The sequence below is a fragment of the Rattus norvegicus genome, chromosome X (assembly GCF_021556685.1).
Source record: "Rattus norvegicus strain SHRSP/BbbUtx chromosome X, alternate assembly SHRSP_T2T, whole genome shotgun sequence".
In the NCBI taxonomy this organism is placed as follows: domain Eukaryota; kingdom Metazoa; phylum Chordata; class Mammalia; order Rodentia; family Muridae; genus Rattus; species Rattus norvegicus.
Window position 1 is genome coordinate 120,124,668 of NC_141554.1, and position 19,573 is coordinate 120,144,240.

Sequence of the window (19,573 nt, forward strand, 5' to 3'; positions counted from 1 at the left end):
CAGCTGACATATCCAGAAACTTCCACTTCACTATGCCAGTTGGCCTGAGTCAGAGGAAGGGGCAAGAAACCACCAGAATACCACCAGATTTTTTTTGGTGTGTTTCTTTCAATGAAATCACGACTGACAATGACCATTAAAGAAAGGCAAGGCAAACCAATATCATCCAGCATCATCCACCATTTGTTGGGTTATATTTATATTACTTTTATTTTATTTATTTTTTTAAATTTTTAAATTTTTTAATTTATATTACTTTTTAACATCACATGTTCTTTATGTGTTTACTTTAGCAAAAAAAAAAAGAAAGAAAGAAAAAGAAAAACCTTTCACCTGTCTGCTTCAGCAAAACATCCTTTCCCCTCTGTAGTCCAGCAGAACATCATTTGACATAACCTACTTTCCACAGAAACCAGAAGATTCCACCTCAAAAGGCTCAATTCATGACTTTGGAAATATTCAAAGGTATATTTTCTTCCAATACAAATTTTAACTATCAGAATGTACAAAATTAATCATGTTGAATATGCACTGTATAAGTATATATGAACAAATAAAACATATGCAAATATCTTTGATTAAATCAAGTTTAACCAGGCTGATCTTGAACTCACAATGATGGGACTCAATGACAGCTACCTTTCCCTCTTTGGTTTTTCAAGTCAGGATATCTCTTTGCAGCTCTAGTTGTCCTAGAACTTGCTTTGTAGACCTGGAAGGTCTTAAACTCAGAGATCAATGTGCCTTGCCTCCTGAGTGTTGGCCCAATTGCCTAGGGGTAGGGCTGCCAGGGTTAGTTGGGAACTGTTATATCAATTGTCCATTAAGAAACTATTTCACTGGGGTGGAGAGATGGCTCAGGAGCACTGGCTGCTATTCCAAAGGTTTTCAGTTCAATTCCTAGCAACCACATAGTAGCTCACAACCATCTGTAATAGGATCCGATGACCCCTTCTGGTGTGTCTGAAGACAGAGACAGTGTATGTGTGTGTGTGTGTGCATTCCTAAAAAAAAGAAAAGAAAATATTTCCCAAATATGTCCACAGGACAATTCAAAGACACAATTCCTGAATTGAGGTTCCCACTTCCGAATTGTGTGAAGTTGAAAACAGAATCTATGACAGTCACCATCTATTACAAAATGAAACTTCTCAGATAAGAACTGAAAGATTCACTAACCTATTGCATAAAGATAACAACTTAAGAATGAAAAGACAGGAAAAACTGTAACTTTAATTTATTCAAATCCTATTTTTTATGATGGTTCTTAAAAGCTTTAACCTCCCTTTTAACCCACCATCCAGCAGAGGTAGTGGAAAAGAAAGGATAAGGAGGAGGTGGACCTGTTTAGAAAGGCTCTTTGGAGTAACTCATGTCTGTGTTGTCTGGAAACCAGTAGTTCAGTTAACAGGATAGTAGCTGCAGCTTGATCCACTTGTAGACACTTCATGGATATGCCAGCAGTCCAGTTCCCTAAAGTCAGGATAGCAAACACAAATCAGCAACAGTGGCGCTGCCTAGCAGAGACAACCAGGCCTCAGCCTCAGCATGAGTCAGGGGAAGGGACCAGGAGGGACACCAGGAAAAGTTCTCAGCTGTGCCTCTCTCAGCCAATCAAAGATCAGAAAAGGCATGAGACCAACAGGCATTGCACAGCTACCTCTATAAGCAAGCCTAGCTCAGCTTCCATCACTCTCTGCTGAGCCCTTTTTATACTCCCTCCAAACATCATGTGTCCTTCATGGTTCTTGCCTCAGCTAACATCACTCTGCCAGTCAGCTTGAGTCCGATGAAGTTGCAAAAAACTGCAGCACACCACCAGAAGGTATTTGGTGCATTTTTCTCTATGTAGTCACAACAAACAGAGTTCACCTATGCATGTAATATAGACCAATATATTGGTGTTGTTAGCAAAGAATCGTTCATCACGTGTCCTCTCATGTGCTGGCTTTAGGAGAATATCCTTTCTCCTGTGCTGCTTCAGTGAAACATTCCTTCACGTGTCTAGGGAAACATTCTTTCACATGTGTCTGCTTCAGAAAAACATACTTTCACAAGTCTGCCTTAGTCTTTGACCTGTGTCCACTTCAGCTAAATGTTCCTTCACATGTTTATCCCAGCAAAACACTGTGAGGTTCAAGTCAGACCTCTATCTAGACACCCTGAATGAGACTCACAGAGGCAGTGATAGATGAAAAGCAAGGGGAGATTTTATTGTTCCAGTACAATCGGGTCGACCTGCTTTGAAAGGGAGAAGACCCTGAGCAGACTCTAACATGGAGTTATATACCCTTGATAAGGGCAGAATTCAGATAATAGTAATTAGGCAAGGTACTATTGGTAGAGCGAAGTGACCTTCAAACTGACTCATTGTTAATGGACCATCTGTGACTTTCCAAGAGGTTCAGTTGGGAGTCAAGGTAGCTTTGTTTGACAATTTGGCTTGTAGTTATTCCAGGAACTAAACTGGCTCTGCTCCTGGAAGGGAGGGGTCTTAGTGCTAGGAGGGTTGTGGTGGAATTCTCCCACTGGCCTTAAATGGACCCCAACTCTGGCTCTTTTAACACCATCCAACTAACTTTCCAAAGCACCTTTAAGCTTCTACTTCAGAGAATTTATTTCAAGGCCAGTCTGATATACACAGTAATTTCCAGGGTGAGGGGCCAAGAATCAGGGCTAGGGGCCAAGAGGCAGGTAAGAGGGCCAGTTCTCAAGGGGCCTAGGGGCATAGAGGCAGTCCGAGGAGGCTAGGTGCTGAAGGAACTAGGGGCAGAGAGGCAGACAAAGGTACCAAGAGTCAGGTCTAATGGCAGTCTGAGGGGCCAAGAAGTAGAGAGGCAGGCAGAGAGGCTGGCTGAGGCAGTCCAAGGGTGCCTGGGCCTAGAGGCAGGCAGAGGTGCAGAAGGGCAGAGGGGCAGAGAACAAAGATGGGGGCCCTAGGGTTGGCGAAGGGGCCTAGAGGCAAAGAGGCAGTCCGAGGGATTGAGAGGCAGGCCAATGGGCCGAGAGGTAAGCCTAGAGGTAGGAGAAGGAGCAGGCAGAGGGACAGATGGAGTGGCCTAGGGGCAAAGAGGTAGGCAATGGGGCAAAGAACCAGGCCAAGGGGCCTAGGGGCAAGCAAAATGGCAGGACGAAGGGACCAAAATTGAGGCCAAGGAGCCAGGCGGCAGAGAGATAACAGAGTGAATGGGAAACAAGCAGGGGTTGGGGCAGAGAGCATAAGGGCCAACTAAAGGGCCTTGAAGCAGATGGAGGGGTCAAGAGGGAGGCCAAGAGGCAGGAAGAGCAAAGGAGTAGGAGTAGGGGCAGGCCAGGGGACTGAGAGGCAGGCAGAGGAGCAGAGAGGCTGGACTAGGGGCAGAGAAAGGGAACAAGGGGGCAGGCTGACAGGCAGAAATGCAGATTAGGGGGCTGAGTGAGGGGCCCAGGGGCAGAGGAGCAGACCTAAGGTTCTAAGGGCAGGCCGAGGGGCCAAGAGGTTGGACTAGGGTCCTAGGAGCCAAGGGCAGGCTGAGGGGGCCTATGGTCTAACAGAGGGGCAGGCCTACAGGCCAAGGACCAGAAAGGAAGGTCAAGGGCCCAAAGCGCAGACTAAGGAGTTGACTGAGGGACCCAGGAACACAGATGCAGACAAAAGGGCTAGGAGGCAGGCCTAGGGGCAGGCCAAAAGGCTGATGGGCAGGCCAAGGGACCTAGGGGTGGGCCAAGTGGCCTAGGGTGGGCCAAGGGGCCTAGGTGCAGAGGGGCAGGCTCAGGGATGGGCAAAGAGGCCAAGAAGCCAGCCTATGCCCTAGGGGCCGAGAAGCATGCTGAAGGGCCTATGGGCCAAGAAAGGGGTAGGCCTAGAAGTCAAGGGGCCTAGAGTTAGGCTGAAAAGCCTAGCTGCTGAGAAGCAAGCCAAGGGGCTAAGAGGCAGAACTAAGGACAGGCAGGGGAGCTTAGACTTGCGCCAAGGCTGATGGATAAGTGGAATAGAATTGAAGACCAAGAAATGAACCTACAGCCCTATGGTCACTTGATCTTTGACAAAGGAGCTACAATCATCCAGTGGAAAAAAAAATAGAATTTCCACAAATGGTGATGCTTCAACTGGAGGTCAGCATGTAGAAGAAAACAAATTGATCCATTCTTATCACCCTGTACAAAGGCCAAGTCCAAGTGGATCAAGGACCTCCACATCAAACCAGATACACTCAAACTAATAGGAGAAAAAGTGGGGAAGCATCTGGAACACATGGGCACTGGAAAAAATTTCCTGAACAAAACACCAATGGCTTATGCTCTAAGATCAAGAATCGACAAATGGGATCTCATAAAACTGCAAAGCTTCTGTAAGGCAAAGGACACTGTGGTTAGGACAAAACGGCAACCAACAGATTGGGAAAAGATCTTTACCAATCTTACATCCGATATAGAGCTAATATCCAAAATATACAAAGAACTCAAGAAGTTAGACTCCAGAGAGCCAAATAACCCTATTAAAAATGGGACTCAGAACTAAACAGAATTCTCAGCTGAGGAATATTGAATGGCTGAGGAGCACCTAAAGAAATGCTCAACATTTTAGTCATCAGGGAAATGCAAATCAAAACAACCCTGAGATTCCACTTCACACCAGTTAGAATGGCTAAGATAAAAAAACTCAGGTGACAACAGATACTGGCAAGGATGTGGAGAAAGAGGAACACTCCTCCATTGTTGGTGGGATTGCAGACTGGTACAACCATTCTGGAAATCAGTCTGGAGGTTCCTCAGAAAATTGGACATTGCACTACCTGAGAACCCAGCTATACATCTCCTGGGCATATACCCAAAAGGTTCTCCAACATATAACAAAGACACGTGCTCCCCTATGTTCTTAGCAGCCTTATTTATAATAGCCAGAAGCTGGAAAGACCCAGATGCCCTTCAACAGAGGAATGGAGACAGAAAATGTGGTATATCTATACAGTGGAGTACTACTCAGCTATCAAAAACAATGACTTCATGAAATTCATAGGCAATGGAATGAACTAGAAAATATCATCCTGAGTGAGATAACCCAATCACAGAAAAACACACATGGTTATACACTCACTGATAAGGAGATATTAGCCGAAATGCTCGAAATAACCAAGGTACAATCCACAGACCACATAAAGCTCAAGAAGCAGGATGATCAAAGTGTGGATGCTTCAGTCCTTCTTAAAAGGGGGGGGGGAATATCCATAGGAGGGGATACAGCGGCAAAGTTTAGATCAGAGACTGAAGGAATGGCCATTCAGAGCCTGCCCCACATGTTGCATATATCCAGAGGTTGGCCAAGAGGCAGAAAGACAGGTAGAGGGGTAGGCTGAGGGGCTGTGTGGGTAACAGGCAGGCCAAGGAGTCAAGACACAGGCTGAGGGGCAGGAAGAGGGGGAGCCAGAAGGGCCTAGAGGTAAACAGAGGGGCAGAGAGCTAGGCTGAAGGGTTGTGAGGCTGACCAAGGGGCCTTAAAGCATCCATAGGCAAAAGGCAATCCAAGGGGCTGAGGCAGGCCAAGGGGGCCCATGACCTAGAGGCAAGCAGAGGGGTAGAAAGCCTGGCCAAGGAGCCAACCAAGACAGAGGCTGATGGACAGGATGTGGGGCAGGCCTAGGGAAAGAAAAGCAGGCCAATGGCCTGGAGACAAGCTGTGGGGCAGAGAGGTATGCTGAGGGGCTGAAACGCTGGCCAAGGTTCCAAGAGGCAGAGATGCAGGCCTAGGTGCTGAGAAGTAGGTCAAGGGACAGGAGCAGGGGGTGAGGCAGAGAGGTGCCTAGAGCTGTGCTCAGAGGTGGAGGTAAAGAGTGGTTGAGAGGCAGGTAGAAGAGCCACGAGGCAGGGTGAGGGACTGAGGGACCCAGAGGCAGAGGGGAAGACCAAGGATAAGATAGATGAAATAATGAACAAAATATGTGCCAATTTGAATGCATTGTAATTTCTTTATCGTAGTTATTTTCATGACACATATGTTTTTATTGTGTTAAAAATGTTTGTGTGTGTATGAGACGGAGAGGGAGAGAGGGAGAGGGAGAGGGAGAGGGAGAGGGAGAGGGAGAGGGAGAGGGAGAGGGAGAGGGAGAGGGAGAGGGAGAGGGAGAGGGAGAGAGTTAAGAGTCTTCCTCTATTACTTTCCACTTATTCCTTTGAGGTGGGTCTCTCCTTAAACCTGGGGGTTTGCATTTTTCACAGCTAGGCTGGAAACCAGCAAGCCCCAGGAATCCTTCTGCCTTTGCTCCACATGTAGCTGGGGTTACAGGTATACACAAGATGCCTAGCATTATGGATTATGGATTTCATAATTATGGATTTCAACTCCCTGTTTTCAACTGCTCACTCACCTTGCTATCAGCACTTTAGTTTTTATAGAAAAACTCCTCAAAATTCATACATAAATAAAACCTGTCCATGACCCTCTCCCAGCTAACTTCCAGTATTCTGGGTTTCATTCCCACTGTTACCACTAAAACTTCTCCTTCTCATTATAAAAGGCCTTTCACATTCATTGGTGTGGCCACCACTGAAGCCTACTTACATTATTCATAGTAATGTTCAAGTTGATTCATCCCTCTCTACTTGGTGTCTGGGACTCTCTAGGCTTCTATCTTACTTTCCTGTGATAATCAGTCTCTTTCCTTCTACTTAATTCAAATAGGTTTGAAGGAGCTGAAGGGGTTTGCAACCCCATAAGAACAACAATACCAACCAACCAGAGCTCCCAGGGACTAAACCACCATCCAAAGAGTACACAGGGACAGACTCATTGCTCCAGCTGCATATGTAGCAGAGGATGGCCTTGTTGGACACCAATGGGAGGAGAAGACATGGTCCTGCCAAGGCTTGATGCCCCAGTGTAGGGAATGTCAGGGTGGGAAGGAGTGGTGGATGGGGAGGGGAACCCCCTCATAGAGAAAGGAGAGGGGGATAGGATAGGGGACTTATGAACAGCAAACTGGGAAAGGAAATAACATTTGAAATATAAATAAAAATTATCCAATAAAAAGGGCAAAAATTATTATAAATAAATAATACAAAAGAATTCCCTAATTAAGTTATCTTTCTTTAGTTCATTTGTTGAGTCCTAGGATCCATGGTAATCTCATCCTTTCTAAAAATATTACCTGTATACTGATAACTTCCAGATACATAGAATCTGGCTTCTGTCAGTGTTTCCAGCTCATATCTTTAGCTGCTTGGTTGCCTGGTAAGTTTTACAGCCTTATCAGATCCAAGAGAATTTCCAGGATGTTTGTTGGCTCCCTGAACTGTTTGCTTCCATCCTTTTCCTTATCTTCTAAAAGGAAATTCCATCTTTTCATGTTATCTGGGCTAAAAATATAAAATTCAACCATGATTATTCACCACGACAATCTGAAAGTGCAGAAGCAAATACTTCTAAAACCTATCCATGAGGTAGCTAGTTCTCACCACCGTTATGTTAATAGAAACTGAGAGATGCTGACTTAGATCCAAAGGATGTAGTAGGGAATTCTCCGAACTGTTCTCTGTTCTGCTTGTCTCCCATAAATTCTGCTCTCAACACGACAGCCAGAGTGATGCAGTTGAAACACAGTCTGAAACACAGAGCATACAACACCTTTGTTCCAAAACTATGTTAAAATGGAAATTTAAGGGTTCCTGGGTGAGTCACTTGTGTTGGATGGTGTTTTGCTGGGACAAACATGTAAAGTAAAGATGTTCTGCTAAAGCAACCACGTGAAAGGATTCATGATGAAGGATTCAATGCTACCGACACACATGCATTGGTTCAACTTTTATGCATAGTTGAGCTCCATTTGTCATTACTCCGTAAAAGAAATGCACCTAAAAATTTTTGGGGGTGGGCTTGTGGCTTCTTGCAGATACCTCGGACACAGGATGATTGGCAGAGTGATGCCAGCTGAGATAGACTCATGTGGAATTTTACTAAGACAGAATCACATGCTGGTAAATCTCATGGAGGACATGTGATGTTTGGAAGGAGTATAAATAGGACTGACTCATCGAACAGTGACTGGGTTTGGCTTAGCTGGGTCTCAAGTCTTTGCTGATCTTCACTTAGTTGAGAAAGGCATGGCAGAGAACTTCTCCTGATTTCCCAACTGGTCTGAATGGCTCCAGCTGATCCATAACTATTTGGCTGAGGCTTGGCTGTTTCTACTAGGTCTTGGTGCAACTGATGCTATCCCAACACTACTGACTAGACTGCTGGTATATTAGTGAAGTATTTGCGAGTGGGTCAAGCTGCCATTGCTGAATCCTGTGAACTGAACTGCTGATTTCCTGAAAACACAGATGGGATTTGCTCCAAAGAACAACTTCTAAACAGGTCCACTTCCCCTGTATCCTAATATGCTTTCTGGTGAACCTCTGGTGGGTGGTGGCCTAGAAGGGAGGTTAAAGCATTTGAGAATCATCATTAATGGGAGCTGAAGAGATGGCTTAGTAGTTAAGAGCACTGACTGTTCTTCCAAAGGTTCTGAGTTCAAATCCCACCAACCACATGGTGGCTCACAAATATCTGTAATGAGATCTGATACCCTCTTCTGCTGTGTCTAAAGACAGCTACAGTGTATTTATATATAATAATCCTTTTTCAAAAGAATCACCAATAAATTAGGCTTGAGAAAAATTTAAGCTACACCATTTATCTTACAACTAAATGCCAAACCATTACAACCCATCGGGTCCAAGTAGATCAGATTCTATTTCTACATGGAATTCATGTCCAGGCAGTTACTTCTTTGCTCCCTTCTGAGCAGCCACATTCATAGCTTGCATGTTAAAGAAAATATATTTTTATTAAATGTATTTAGGAGGAGAAGAGCCCATGCTGTAGTGCTTGTGAATATCAAAGAAAATGTGGATTGAACTCAGGTCATCAAGCTTAGCAGCAATCGTCTATACTCGTGTGTGTGTGTGTGTGTGTGTGTGTGTGTGTGTGTGTGTGTGTGCGCGCGTACATGCACTCAAGCACATGCATAGAAAGGCCAATGTTCAATGGAGACAAAAAATGTACAACCTATATATTCTTCTATCACTCTTTATCTTAGTTTTTGACACAGGGTGTATCACTAAACCTATAACCTACAAACTTGGCTAAAATGGCTGTCCAAGAAATCCCAGAGGTCCTTCTACCCATCCTCCTAAAGGGGTTTTAGGTACACACTTCTAAGCTTAGAAATTTTATGTCATTCATTTTGTGTTATGTGTATGAGGTTTTTGCCTACATGTGAGTGTGTGCATCATGCCCTGTGCCTGGAGAAGCTATTCAAGGTTGTTGGATCCTGGGAACAAGCACTAGAGATGACGGAAGTCACCATATAAATGCTGAGGACCAACAGCAGAACTTCCATGAGACTACGTGGCCCTTAAGCACTGTACCATCATGCAATGCCCCATGCCCTGCTTTTTTCTATAGATATTGAAGATCCAAATTATAGTCCTCATTTTTGAAGTAGTGACTATTATGTGCTGAACCATATGTCCATTCCCTGGGACCTTATATCTGAAAACTCTCACGTTCCCACCTTAGAGCCTCTCCCACTTCTGTTAGTCTATTTCTACTGCTTCCCCCAATAAGACATCCATATCTCTATGTTTCACTTTTTTTTTAAGTCTTCCACTGAGACTTTCTCTGACTACCCTGAAGTTATAGTCCTATGCCCACGACCCTTTTAGCCACGCTTCTCAATATGTTTTATCCAGCAAACATTTTCTTTACATAATTTTGTATTGTGGTATACATATTGTGTCTAGGCATGCTGTTATGTGTACATGCATGCCTGCGGTATTGGGGGTGTGGTACAGGTGCGGGTAAAAGCCAAAGGTTGAGATCAAGTGTCTTCCTTAATTGTTTTCCATTTATTCCCATCATTTAGGGAGGGTCTCTCACTGAACCCAGAGCTCACAGATTCAGCTGATCCAGCAAGGCACCTTGTCCTTGGAGGTCCCCTAGCTCCAAATCTAACTGGCTGGGATTACAACCTGGCCAACATACCTTTCTTATCTAGGTGCAAGAGATCCAAATTCTGGTGTGTACATTTGCAGTGAACCATCTCTTACTCTGCCCCATGAATAAGGTTAGGATGAGAAGAAGAACCACCGCTGGGTTGATAACTTACAGGATTATGACATAGGTATCTGCATGAGAGAATGTACCCCGAACTAAAGGAAGATGCGATAGTTATCAGAGAACATACCAAGAGACACTAGACTAGGATCGTGCTCCTCTTAGAAAGAGACCGTGCGTGCTACTGAATTCAGGGAGTGTTGTTAGAAATTGGCCATGAATGTGAACAGGCTACATTGAAAAAGGCAAAGAGGGGACGAAATGAAATATTAAGGAGAATAATCAAGTCTGGGAATCAGAGAAGAACGGTTACACAGCAGTACATGGCACATAAAAGATCAAGAGAACAGAACTGCATTCTGCAACACATATGGCTACAAGCAAAGCTAGCCGAGCTGTGTAGGTGGGGATGTGTGCTGTGATGAAACTGAACGGGACACAGTGTGTGCCTTTGAACCATCTATGGAGAACAAAATAAAGTGCTGCCCCAAACAGTGTGAATTACCAAAAAAAAAAAAAAAGTTTCATTTACTACCGAGAAGTACCAAGGTCAGGGGGCTCCAGGGAGTTTTTTGTTTTGATAGGTTGCAGTATCTCAAAGAATAAAGCAAGTGCAAGGTCTTTCCTTTCTGTCTGTTTTGCCTTGGGTTATCAGTTTTGTCCTCAGGCCTTTTCCTCTCATGATCACAAGGTAATCACTGAAGCCCCAGCCATAACATCTATATGTAGCCACAGCCAGTGAAGAAAAGACCATAGCATCCTGTGAATGGCATTCAAAGATCAGACAAGCGGTTTTAGAAAAAAACCTTTGGCATTTTCATAGTAACTGAACGTTGAAGGCCATGACCATACTGGTAACAATCACAAGGATGGGGATTGCCTTAGATGAGTAAGGACGTACTGCCTTAGTAGGTAACATCGTTACTATTACAAAAGTGAAAGTAATGGAGCCAAAATGGGCTTCATTCGATAAGAAAGAAGGGGTGCTGATTACAGCGTAGGCATTCATCAGTGTCCCCCACATACTGCAATAGTGAAAATAACTTCGTTTACTTTTCCTTTAGACAGTCTCAATAGAATCGGATGACTTCCACTTACCAGGATTCTATGCGCAGCTAGTTTATGCAGTGTTTAGGGTCAAACCAGGGCTGCATGATTACTAGGCTAATCTCCATGCTCCATCCCGAAACATTCTTTTATAACAATAGATTTCACTTTATTTTTTTTCATTTTGTGTTAGCAATCTACTTCTGTGTTTGAGGCATGCCCTGACCTGTATTTATTGAGTCTCTGTTAGAAAACTGATTTTTCCTTTGATGTGGATAGCAATTACAGATAGCTTCTCGGTTAAGACTGGAAGCCTCTGTCCATTTACTGGATTCAGTGCTGGGACCCTGTCTGGCTTGAAGCAATGCAGGGCCTGTGCATGCTGCCTGCTCTATATTAGAGACACCTGTGCTACATCTAATGCGTATGATTCCTGCTGTGTCTTTGAGACACCAGATTTAACTTTTTTTTTCATTTTTTTTATTAACTTGAGTATTTCTTATATACATTTCGAGTGTTATTCCCTTTCCCAGTTTCCGGGCAAACATCCCCCTCCCCCCTCCCCTTCCTTACTGGAGAGGCTCAGTGATTGACCTAGTATGCAAAAGGGTTTGCTCTTTGGCAACAATGAAGGAAGGAAGGGAGGAAGGAAGGAAGGAGGGAGGGAGGAAAGGAAGGAAGGAAGGAAGGAAGGAAGGAAGGAGGGAAGGAAGGAAGGAAGGAAGGACGGACGGACCTGGGCAAGTAGTTTCAAAGCTAATATTTGTAAATATTTAACAAGAAACCATAATGTAAGTGTCAAGATTTCTGAAGCTTCTTGTTTTGGGAAATCACAGTTGCTCTGATTTCAAGACAATAAAAATACTGTCATGCCTATAGGTTAGTGTTTCAAAACTATTACATAATTTTTCAACTTGCTTCCATTCAGCTCTAGTTTGGGGTCAACATAATTAATAGTCTTACCATGGAAATAACTGAGAGTGGAGAAAAGGTTTGGTTTGTAGGACAGTTTTAAATAAAGAACAGTATTATCATAGTTTCGGGCATACTGCATTTCCTGGTGCTAATTTTACATGGTGGACAATTTTATATTGTGACAAAATAAGACTCAAATATATCTTCAGGCATACAATGCAACCATGACAGTAATATTTTAATAAAAGGGTTTTGATGATCATCCCACATTTAAAAATTTGGTGACAACACAGCCTGTCCCACCTTAGGACATAGAAATTCACATTCATGGAATAAAAGCTCAGAGGAGGTACTTGGCAAAGTCTAAATTGGTGAAATTCTTCCACCATTCAACAGCTTTTGCTAACCACAGACACCCTGGAAAAGGCAGATTTGTGCCTGGTCCTCACCATGTGGCTCAGTACAATCAACACCAGTTATTTCTTTGAGGATTCTTAGAAAGTTTAGGCCAATCATTAGTCTCTACTTTGCATCTACTAAATGTGAAAGTCTGATGAATGTAGGGTGCAAATTGAGAGCTTAAGGAGTGAGAGGTCCTGGTGATTCTGAAACACACTATAATCTGACACCGTGATACTCGAGAGAAGTGCTCCTGGACTCTTAGTTCCTGGTAATGAATGTAAACATCAGTATTGTATTTAGAATCAATATCTTCCCAGACAGTAAACTGGGTATAGACAACACCATGTTTATATGTAAATGGCTTTAACTTGTTTAACTAGATGAGTTTTTGCTGAACATGATATCACATGCCTGTGATCCCAGAATTCCAGAGGACAAGGTATGAGGATTGCCAACAGAGAAAGGCTAGTTTGACTTAAACAGTGCTTTCAAGAAAACCAGGACTGTATAATGAGACTTTAATTAATTACTAATTAATTCATTGATTAACTAATTAATTAAAAACAGTTATGACTATATTTACAGCAATGCTAGAGATAGAATCCAAGTCTTTGAGCAAGTGCTGTACCACAGGCTACAACACCAGCCCCTCAACTTTGCACATTGCCCCCAAAATCATAATCCTTCTATCTCACTTCCTGAGTAGCAGATTTATAGTCATACACCAACATGCCCAAATGTTATTCTTGAACCTCACCTATCAAAGTCATTCATTACTCCAAAGAAAGATGCCACAAAAATGCAAGGATGAACAAGGCAGGTGTATAGCTCAGTGGCACTATGCTTGCCTAGCATGGGGTCATAGCCCCAATACTTCAAAAGAAATGTACAACACTAATCTATACTATAGGAGAAAATACTGCAAAATGTATATCTAAAAAGATATCTGTGAGAAAGACACGGTTTTGTATGTCCTTATCACAGCAATTGTGAGGTAGAGAGAGGCAGAGCTCTATGAGTTGGAGGCCAGCCTGTTCCACAGAGCAAGTTCCAGTCCAGCCAGGGCTACACAGAGAAACTCTTGTATCAAAAAGTCCAAAATAAAATTCTACTTATAAGTTGTTAAAAAACTTCACAGATCAATTTTAAAAAATAAAACTAACCCAATTAAAAAAAAAAACATAGATACAGTGGTATATACTTTCAATCCCAGGGCTTAGAGACTGAAGCAAAAAATGTTGAGAATTCAAGATAAGCCTGGGCAGCATCATGTGATCCCACCTCCAAAAGTAACAATGACAAAATAAAGCTAAATGCAATGTCTCAGAAAATATATAGTGCCCAAAGTGACCCTTTTTGTGAACGATGAACTCGGATCAATAATGATATGACAATATTGGCTCCTTAACCATAACAGATAATATTAAGACATATTCTTAGTGTAAGAGAAATTCTGCATTGTGTGGAATGTGTATAAGAAAACCACTACCTGACATTTCTGTTTCACATGCACAAAAGTAGCTATAATTGATAAAAAGAATAACGGGTGTTAATGAGGAAGTGAACAAACTGAATGTAAGCATACATTTTTGCAACCTACTTTTAGTACAGGTACAACATCTTCTCTAGCTCATCAGCCAGCAGAGGCAGTGGAAGAGAAGAGTTATTAGGATATGGGGGAAGTGGATTTGGTCAGCAATAGTTCTTTGGGGAGGAGCTGCATCTTCTATGGCAGCAGTTCAGTCTCAAACACCAGTTCAGTAGCAAACACCAAAAATGACTCAGCAGCTGAAGACCGGTCAGTCTACTAAGCAGGCAGACACCAAGCATGAAACAGCAAATTCAGTTCAATCCTGAAGAAACCAACAGGCTCTCCAACCAGCCTGAGGCAAGGCAGCAGAAGCAGCAAGCTGCCAAGAGAATCTGAGGAGCAGTTCTTGGGTGATTTTCTCTCAATGGTGGTGTTACCACAAGTTCAACTGAACAATGATGTGTAAGGCAAACCAAGGCAGGTTTGTCTTTAGTGAAGCATAATGAGGCGGAACAAACCAGGCCAATGTTCAGTGGTCATACCCCACTGTCTGTGCGGTCACATTATAATCCTTCATTAAGCGTCCTTTCACAAGGCTGCTGTATCCAAACATCCTTTCACCTGTATCTGATTCAGGAAAACAGTCTTTTATGAGCCTGCTTTAGCAAGACATCCTTTCACCTATGTGTCCATAACTAACTTTTCAAAGACCTAGAAGTTTCAACTTCAACTGAATCCTTCAAACTTTGCTGATAGAAATGATAAGGGTTCAGCTGCTTTGAAACCCAGTTTGGGAGGGAGATATTTCAGTGAGTAGCACTTATGCAGGTATAAGGACCTGAGTTCAATCCTATCACACATGTTAAGCACTGAGTATAGGAGCAAGTGGATTAAAAGCATGGGAACTCAGAAATCTGTACATAAGTGCTTATCACAGCATTATTCATGATGGTCAAATGTCTACTCTCCACTGAGGAATTGATAAACAAAATGCAGTATGAGGTTTAGTTATGAAAAGGAATGGGGTAGCAGTGCATGCTGTAACACAGACTGATCTTTGAAACATGCTAAATGAAAGGTACCAATTAAAAAAGGCCGGTTGAGCCCCAAGTTCAGTTGTATTTAACAGATATATCCACATTGCCAGAAGGCTCATACTCCTTGGGAAGCATTGAAGGGAAAGACAAGAGGCAGAGTGACTGGCAGTGGAACCAAAGTGCCTTTGCTTGGGCCAGGTGAAGAAAATCACCATAAAATGAAACAGTGCCAATGGCCACATAACAATTTTACATATACAAAAGACCATCGAGCAAAAAGCAAATTTGAAAGTGGGCATAGTGTCACAGGCCTGCATACACTTGGGAGAGTATAGCCAGAGGCAGAAGAAATAAAGGGCCACCTTGGCTTTATAGGAAGTTTGAGGCCAGTGTGGGCTACATGAGACCCTATCTGAAAACAAAATAAAACAACGCAGAACAAAGAGATGAATTTGATTGCATGGAGATTATAGGTCAAATGATATGAAAATGCATTACTAGGGAGCGCTCCTGGAAGTTCTAGATGTTTCATTTAGCAGTTTGTGAAGCAATGCATAGATGGGAATGCATTTTTTAAAGCGAACCCCACAAATTATATGCATTGCTTAATAATCTGTTGAGAACTGGAATGCGATGCTTCCATTCCCATGAGTAAATATTTATCTCTTTCGTTCTTCCAGCTGTGTATCTTGAAGAGGAAATGGATAAAGCACATGTTAATAAATAAACACCAACAAGTATATATTTTTATGAAATAAATCAAAACCTGACTCTTCCCTGGAACATTTTAAGATAAGCCAGTCAGCGTTACAACATGGATCTCACCCCTTACTAAGCAGTCAGGGAAAGTTGATGGCTTCTGGGAAGGAAGAGTTATTTTTCTCTAAATATGTAATCACTGCTAGGTCAACCACACTCAACTGGCTGGCCCCTCACCTAGTAATATGTGAGCAATAAATATTGGACTTAATCAAATAGTAAAATTAAGGTGATACTAGCTGCATTCGTTGGGACTCCATAAAAAGAAAAGCACCAAAAAACTTCTGGCACTGTATTGCAGTTTCTGGACACTTCCATGGACATGGTCTGATTGAATGCATGTGCTGAGGGAAGACCCAAGCTGAGGCAATGCATGTGGTAAGACTCCACGGAGTGACAGAGACAGAGCTTGGCTTGCTGATACGGCTAGCTGTGCAATGCTTGTGGGTCTACTGTCTTCGCTGATCTTTGCTTCTCTGAGAGAGAGGACAGCCAAGAACTTCTAGTGTCCACCTGGGTCCCTACCACTGACTTGTGCTGAGGCTGAGGCCTGGCTGTCTCTGCTAAATCATGTCACCGCTGTTGCTAAACCAACTCTAGCCAACTAGACTGCTGGTGTACCTGTGAGGTGTTTGCCAGTGGATTGAGCTGTAGCGGCTTGCTAACCTGTGAACTGAATTGCTGATTACCAGACACCACAGATGGGAGTTGCTCTGGAAAACCTTTCTAAACAGGCCCAATTCCCATGTATCCTTTCTTTTCCACCCACCTGTGGTGGGTGGTGGGCTACAAGAAAGATTAAAGCATATAAGAACCATCATTAAAAATAAGGTTTGAAAAAGATTAAAGTTACAAATGAGAGCTGACTCAGAGGTCCCAGCAACATCTTTGTTTCTGGTTAAGCCTGGCATATGAAGGCTGTGGCTGCAGTTTGCATGGGGGATGGGGGTAGAGTGTTTGCCTGGTATGAGCTAGGCTCTGGGGTAGCAGCAGTAGTTGCTCTGTAACCTAGCATAATTCTGTTCTTGTTATTTTATGAATGCTTGTTATGAAATTTTATTGCTGGATCTGCTCAGCCTTAAACAGCTCTGCTCAACACTGGATATAGCATATGCGGAGCTGTAACCAACATTTACCTCGTTTCCTCCTTCTTTGTATTTAATGGATTCCAGGAGGCCTGATCTCTTGCCAGTGTTTTCTTTGTGATTTCATCCAGTGGCTGTCAGGCAGACACAGAGTCCATTTCTTAGACTCTCTTATACTCATTCTTCCCCCCTACCTCCCCACCACTCTCCCTCCCTTTCTCTGTCTTCCAAGATTTATTAATATCATGAGCTTAGAAATTTATACAATATGTAATTTTTCTTAAAAGAAACTTGGTTTTTCTGGTTAAGACCTTCACTGTTTGAATTCATTGTTGGGATAAAATTTAGGCAGAGTAAGTAGCAAATCGTAACTGTTCACCCTCCTTTACATTTTCCTTTCGTTCCTTCTGGAAACTTCCTGTTAGTCACAGTAGTTCTAGGCTGTTTTTAGCTTAAGCTTTTCCAGCCAGTGTCCAGTTCTATTATTTAAAGTAAGTAAGATCATCTTTGATATCTGACCCTAAGTGAACTCAAAGGTTGTGTACAGTTTCTGCTCTTTTGTTCAAAGGGCTTTGTGTTTCCAGAAACTCACAGACTTCAAGCAGTTTCAGCACTGGGTACATTTTTACAATGTGCCCTTTGATCATCCTCCTGTGTGTGCTTGACAAACACAAACATAAGATTGGTATCCCTGTGGACATTTTCCCCTTAAATTAATTGTAGAATCCCCCCTCCCTTAAAGGAATCAGATTCCTTATTGGGTGAGTTCTAATGTGTTTGGCCCATTTGTGTAAATAATAAATCAGAAATAGGAAGCCTGATTCTCAAGACAAAGAAAATATGATAGCTTGTTCATATGCCTGTGGAAAAACACCCAACATGTTTCTCAATAAGCTACATTATATTAAAAAGGAGAATCACATTTTCCATGAGCCCCAGTTATGTATATTAAAATGAACCACCTTGCTCTTATGTTCATTGCATATTACTCAGAAGGGAAGTAGGAAGTACCGTGGGATGAGGAGTTGACCTTACAAGGTCACTACCCCTTTGCTAAAACAGTGTACCCTTGCTTTCTATAATGGTGGTTCTTTTCACTTTCCCCCTTTGGAAAGCTAAGAAAAGCTAAATATTGATTCTGAGAAAGTTCCCTCCCTGAATTCCTCTGACTTGTTTCTCCATTTTTATGCTTTTCTTTTTTATTTTATTTGAGACAGAGTCTCATGTAGTGCAGGCTAGCCTCGGTCAGCTCTGTGTCCAAGGGTGGCCTTGAATGACTGATAATGCTACATCCACCTCACAAGGGCTGTGATGAGGGTTGCTGACCATTACACCATGTTTCTGTTTCTCCATCTTTGAGAAAACTTGCAGTGTTGGAGTTCCTCATGGTATAGCATATACACCTTAGTTTATTTCATCCATTCTCAATCTCAGTCAAGTGACAATGACACTTCCATACATCTTTATTCTAAACCCAACAGTTGCCTGCCGTGTCCATCTCCTGATACCAATGATCCAGAACAGAGAGTGGGTTCAAAATGTGTAGCAGCATCCCTAAATTCCCCGTTCTCCTTAGGTGATGTCCATTCAGGCAAAGGTGCCATTATCTGGTCAGTGGAACAAACAAGGAAAACAGAAGCTCTCCTTATTGTTGAAGCTCTTTCACTGACATCAGTTTACCAGTAAATCTGTCTAGTTCATCTGCGACACTTCTATCAAGTCACGGTATTTATTTCTCTCCTCATCTATTGCTAGGACTTTGGAGCATGGCAAGAAGCAGCACTGTCTCTAGCATGAGCCTTGCTCAGTCCCACAATCCAGTTGGAACTGAAGGACATGTGTAATTTTAGCACATGAAAGCTATGCAGTGGTTTCTTCTTGCTTTGTAGGAAAAAAGCCTGTGTTGGTTGAAACTGTAAACTTCAGAGGATCTAAAATCATCCAGGAGACACACCTTTGGGCATATATGTGAGGAAAGTTCCAGAAATATTTAACTGACTAAGAATAGCCACATCAAGTGTGAGAGGCAGGATTTCATAGGCTGGGGCCTTCTGCTGAATAAAAAGGAGAAAGTGATTTGGGTTCCAGCCTTCATCACTATCCACTTATAGATGCAATGTGACCAGCCACATCATATTGCCAATGACATAAAATCATCTGTCCCAGTTCTGAACCATTCTAATGCAGCAACTCCTTGAGTAATTTCCTATTGTTCTGAATTATAATGTAAATATCTGTGTTTTCAGATGATCTTAGGTGACCCCCATGAAAGAGTCCTTAGACACACCCCCAAAGGGGTATCGACCCAGAGGTTGAGAACCACTGCTCTATCCGCTGACATCATGAAAAAAAATAAATTCTTCCTTTTCTGAGTTATTTTTATTGGCTTCTTTATCACAAAAATGAGGAGAGTGACTCACTGCAAGCCAAAACTGTTGTCTGTACCCTTAGGACTTCTACAATTCTATCTCCTTTCTCCTCCTTTATCAAGAGGGACTCCTTACCATCTCAGGTTCTCTGAGCAAGGTACCGAACATCCTTCAATACTGCCTCCACTAACAGTTTAATACTCAAATGAAATAATATATATCTCTAAAACACAGGAGACAGAGATCAGATGAAAAATACTTGCCAAGAGTCTAGAATGGGTAAGGTCCTAGGTTCCATCCCCAGTGCACATGTGGTAGGAAGGGACTCTATAATAGATACTAACATAAACTAT

At 42.6% G+C, this 19,573-nt stretch overlaps 1 long non-coding RNA gene across 1 annotated transcript in view; it reads right to left on the reverse strand.

The window, feature by feature from the left end:
• Positions 1-261: 261 nt before the first annotated feature.
• Positions 262-19,573, reverse strand: part of LOC147998334 (uncharacterized) — a 95,025-nt gene continuing 75,713 nt past the window's right edge. Inside the window, exons 2-4 of the long non-coding RNA XR_015646687.1 lie at positions 7,467-7,577; positions 7,125-7,332; positions 262-1,473 (exon numbers count right to left, since the gene is read on the reverse strand). This is a non-coding gene — a long non-coding RNA (uncharacterized LOC147998334). The remainder of the gene's footprint in view (positions 1,474-7,124; positions 7,333-7,466; positions 7,578-19,573) is intronic.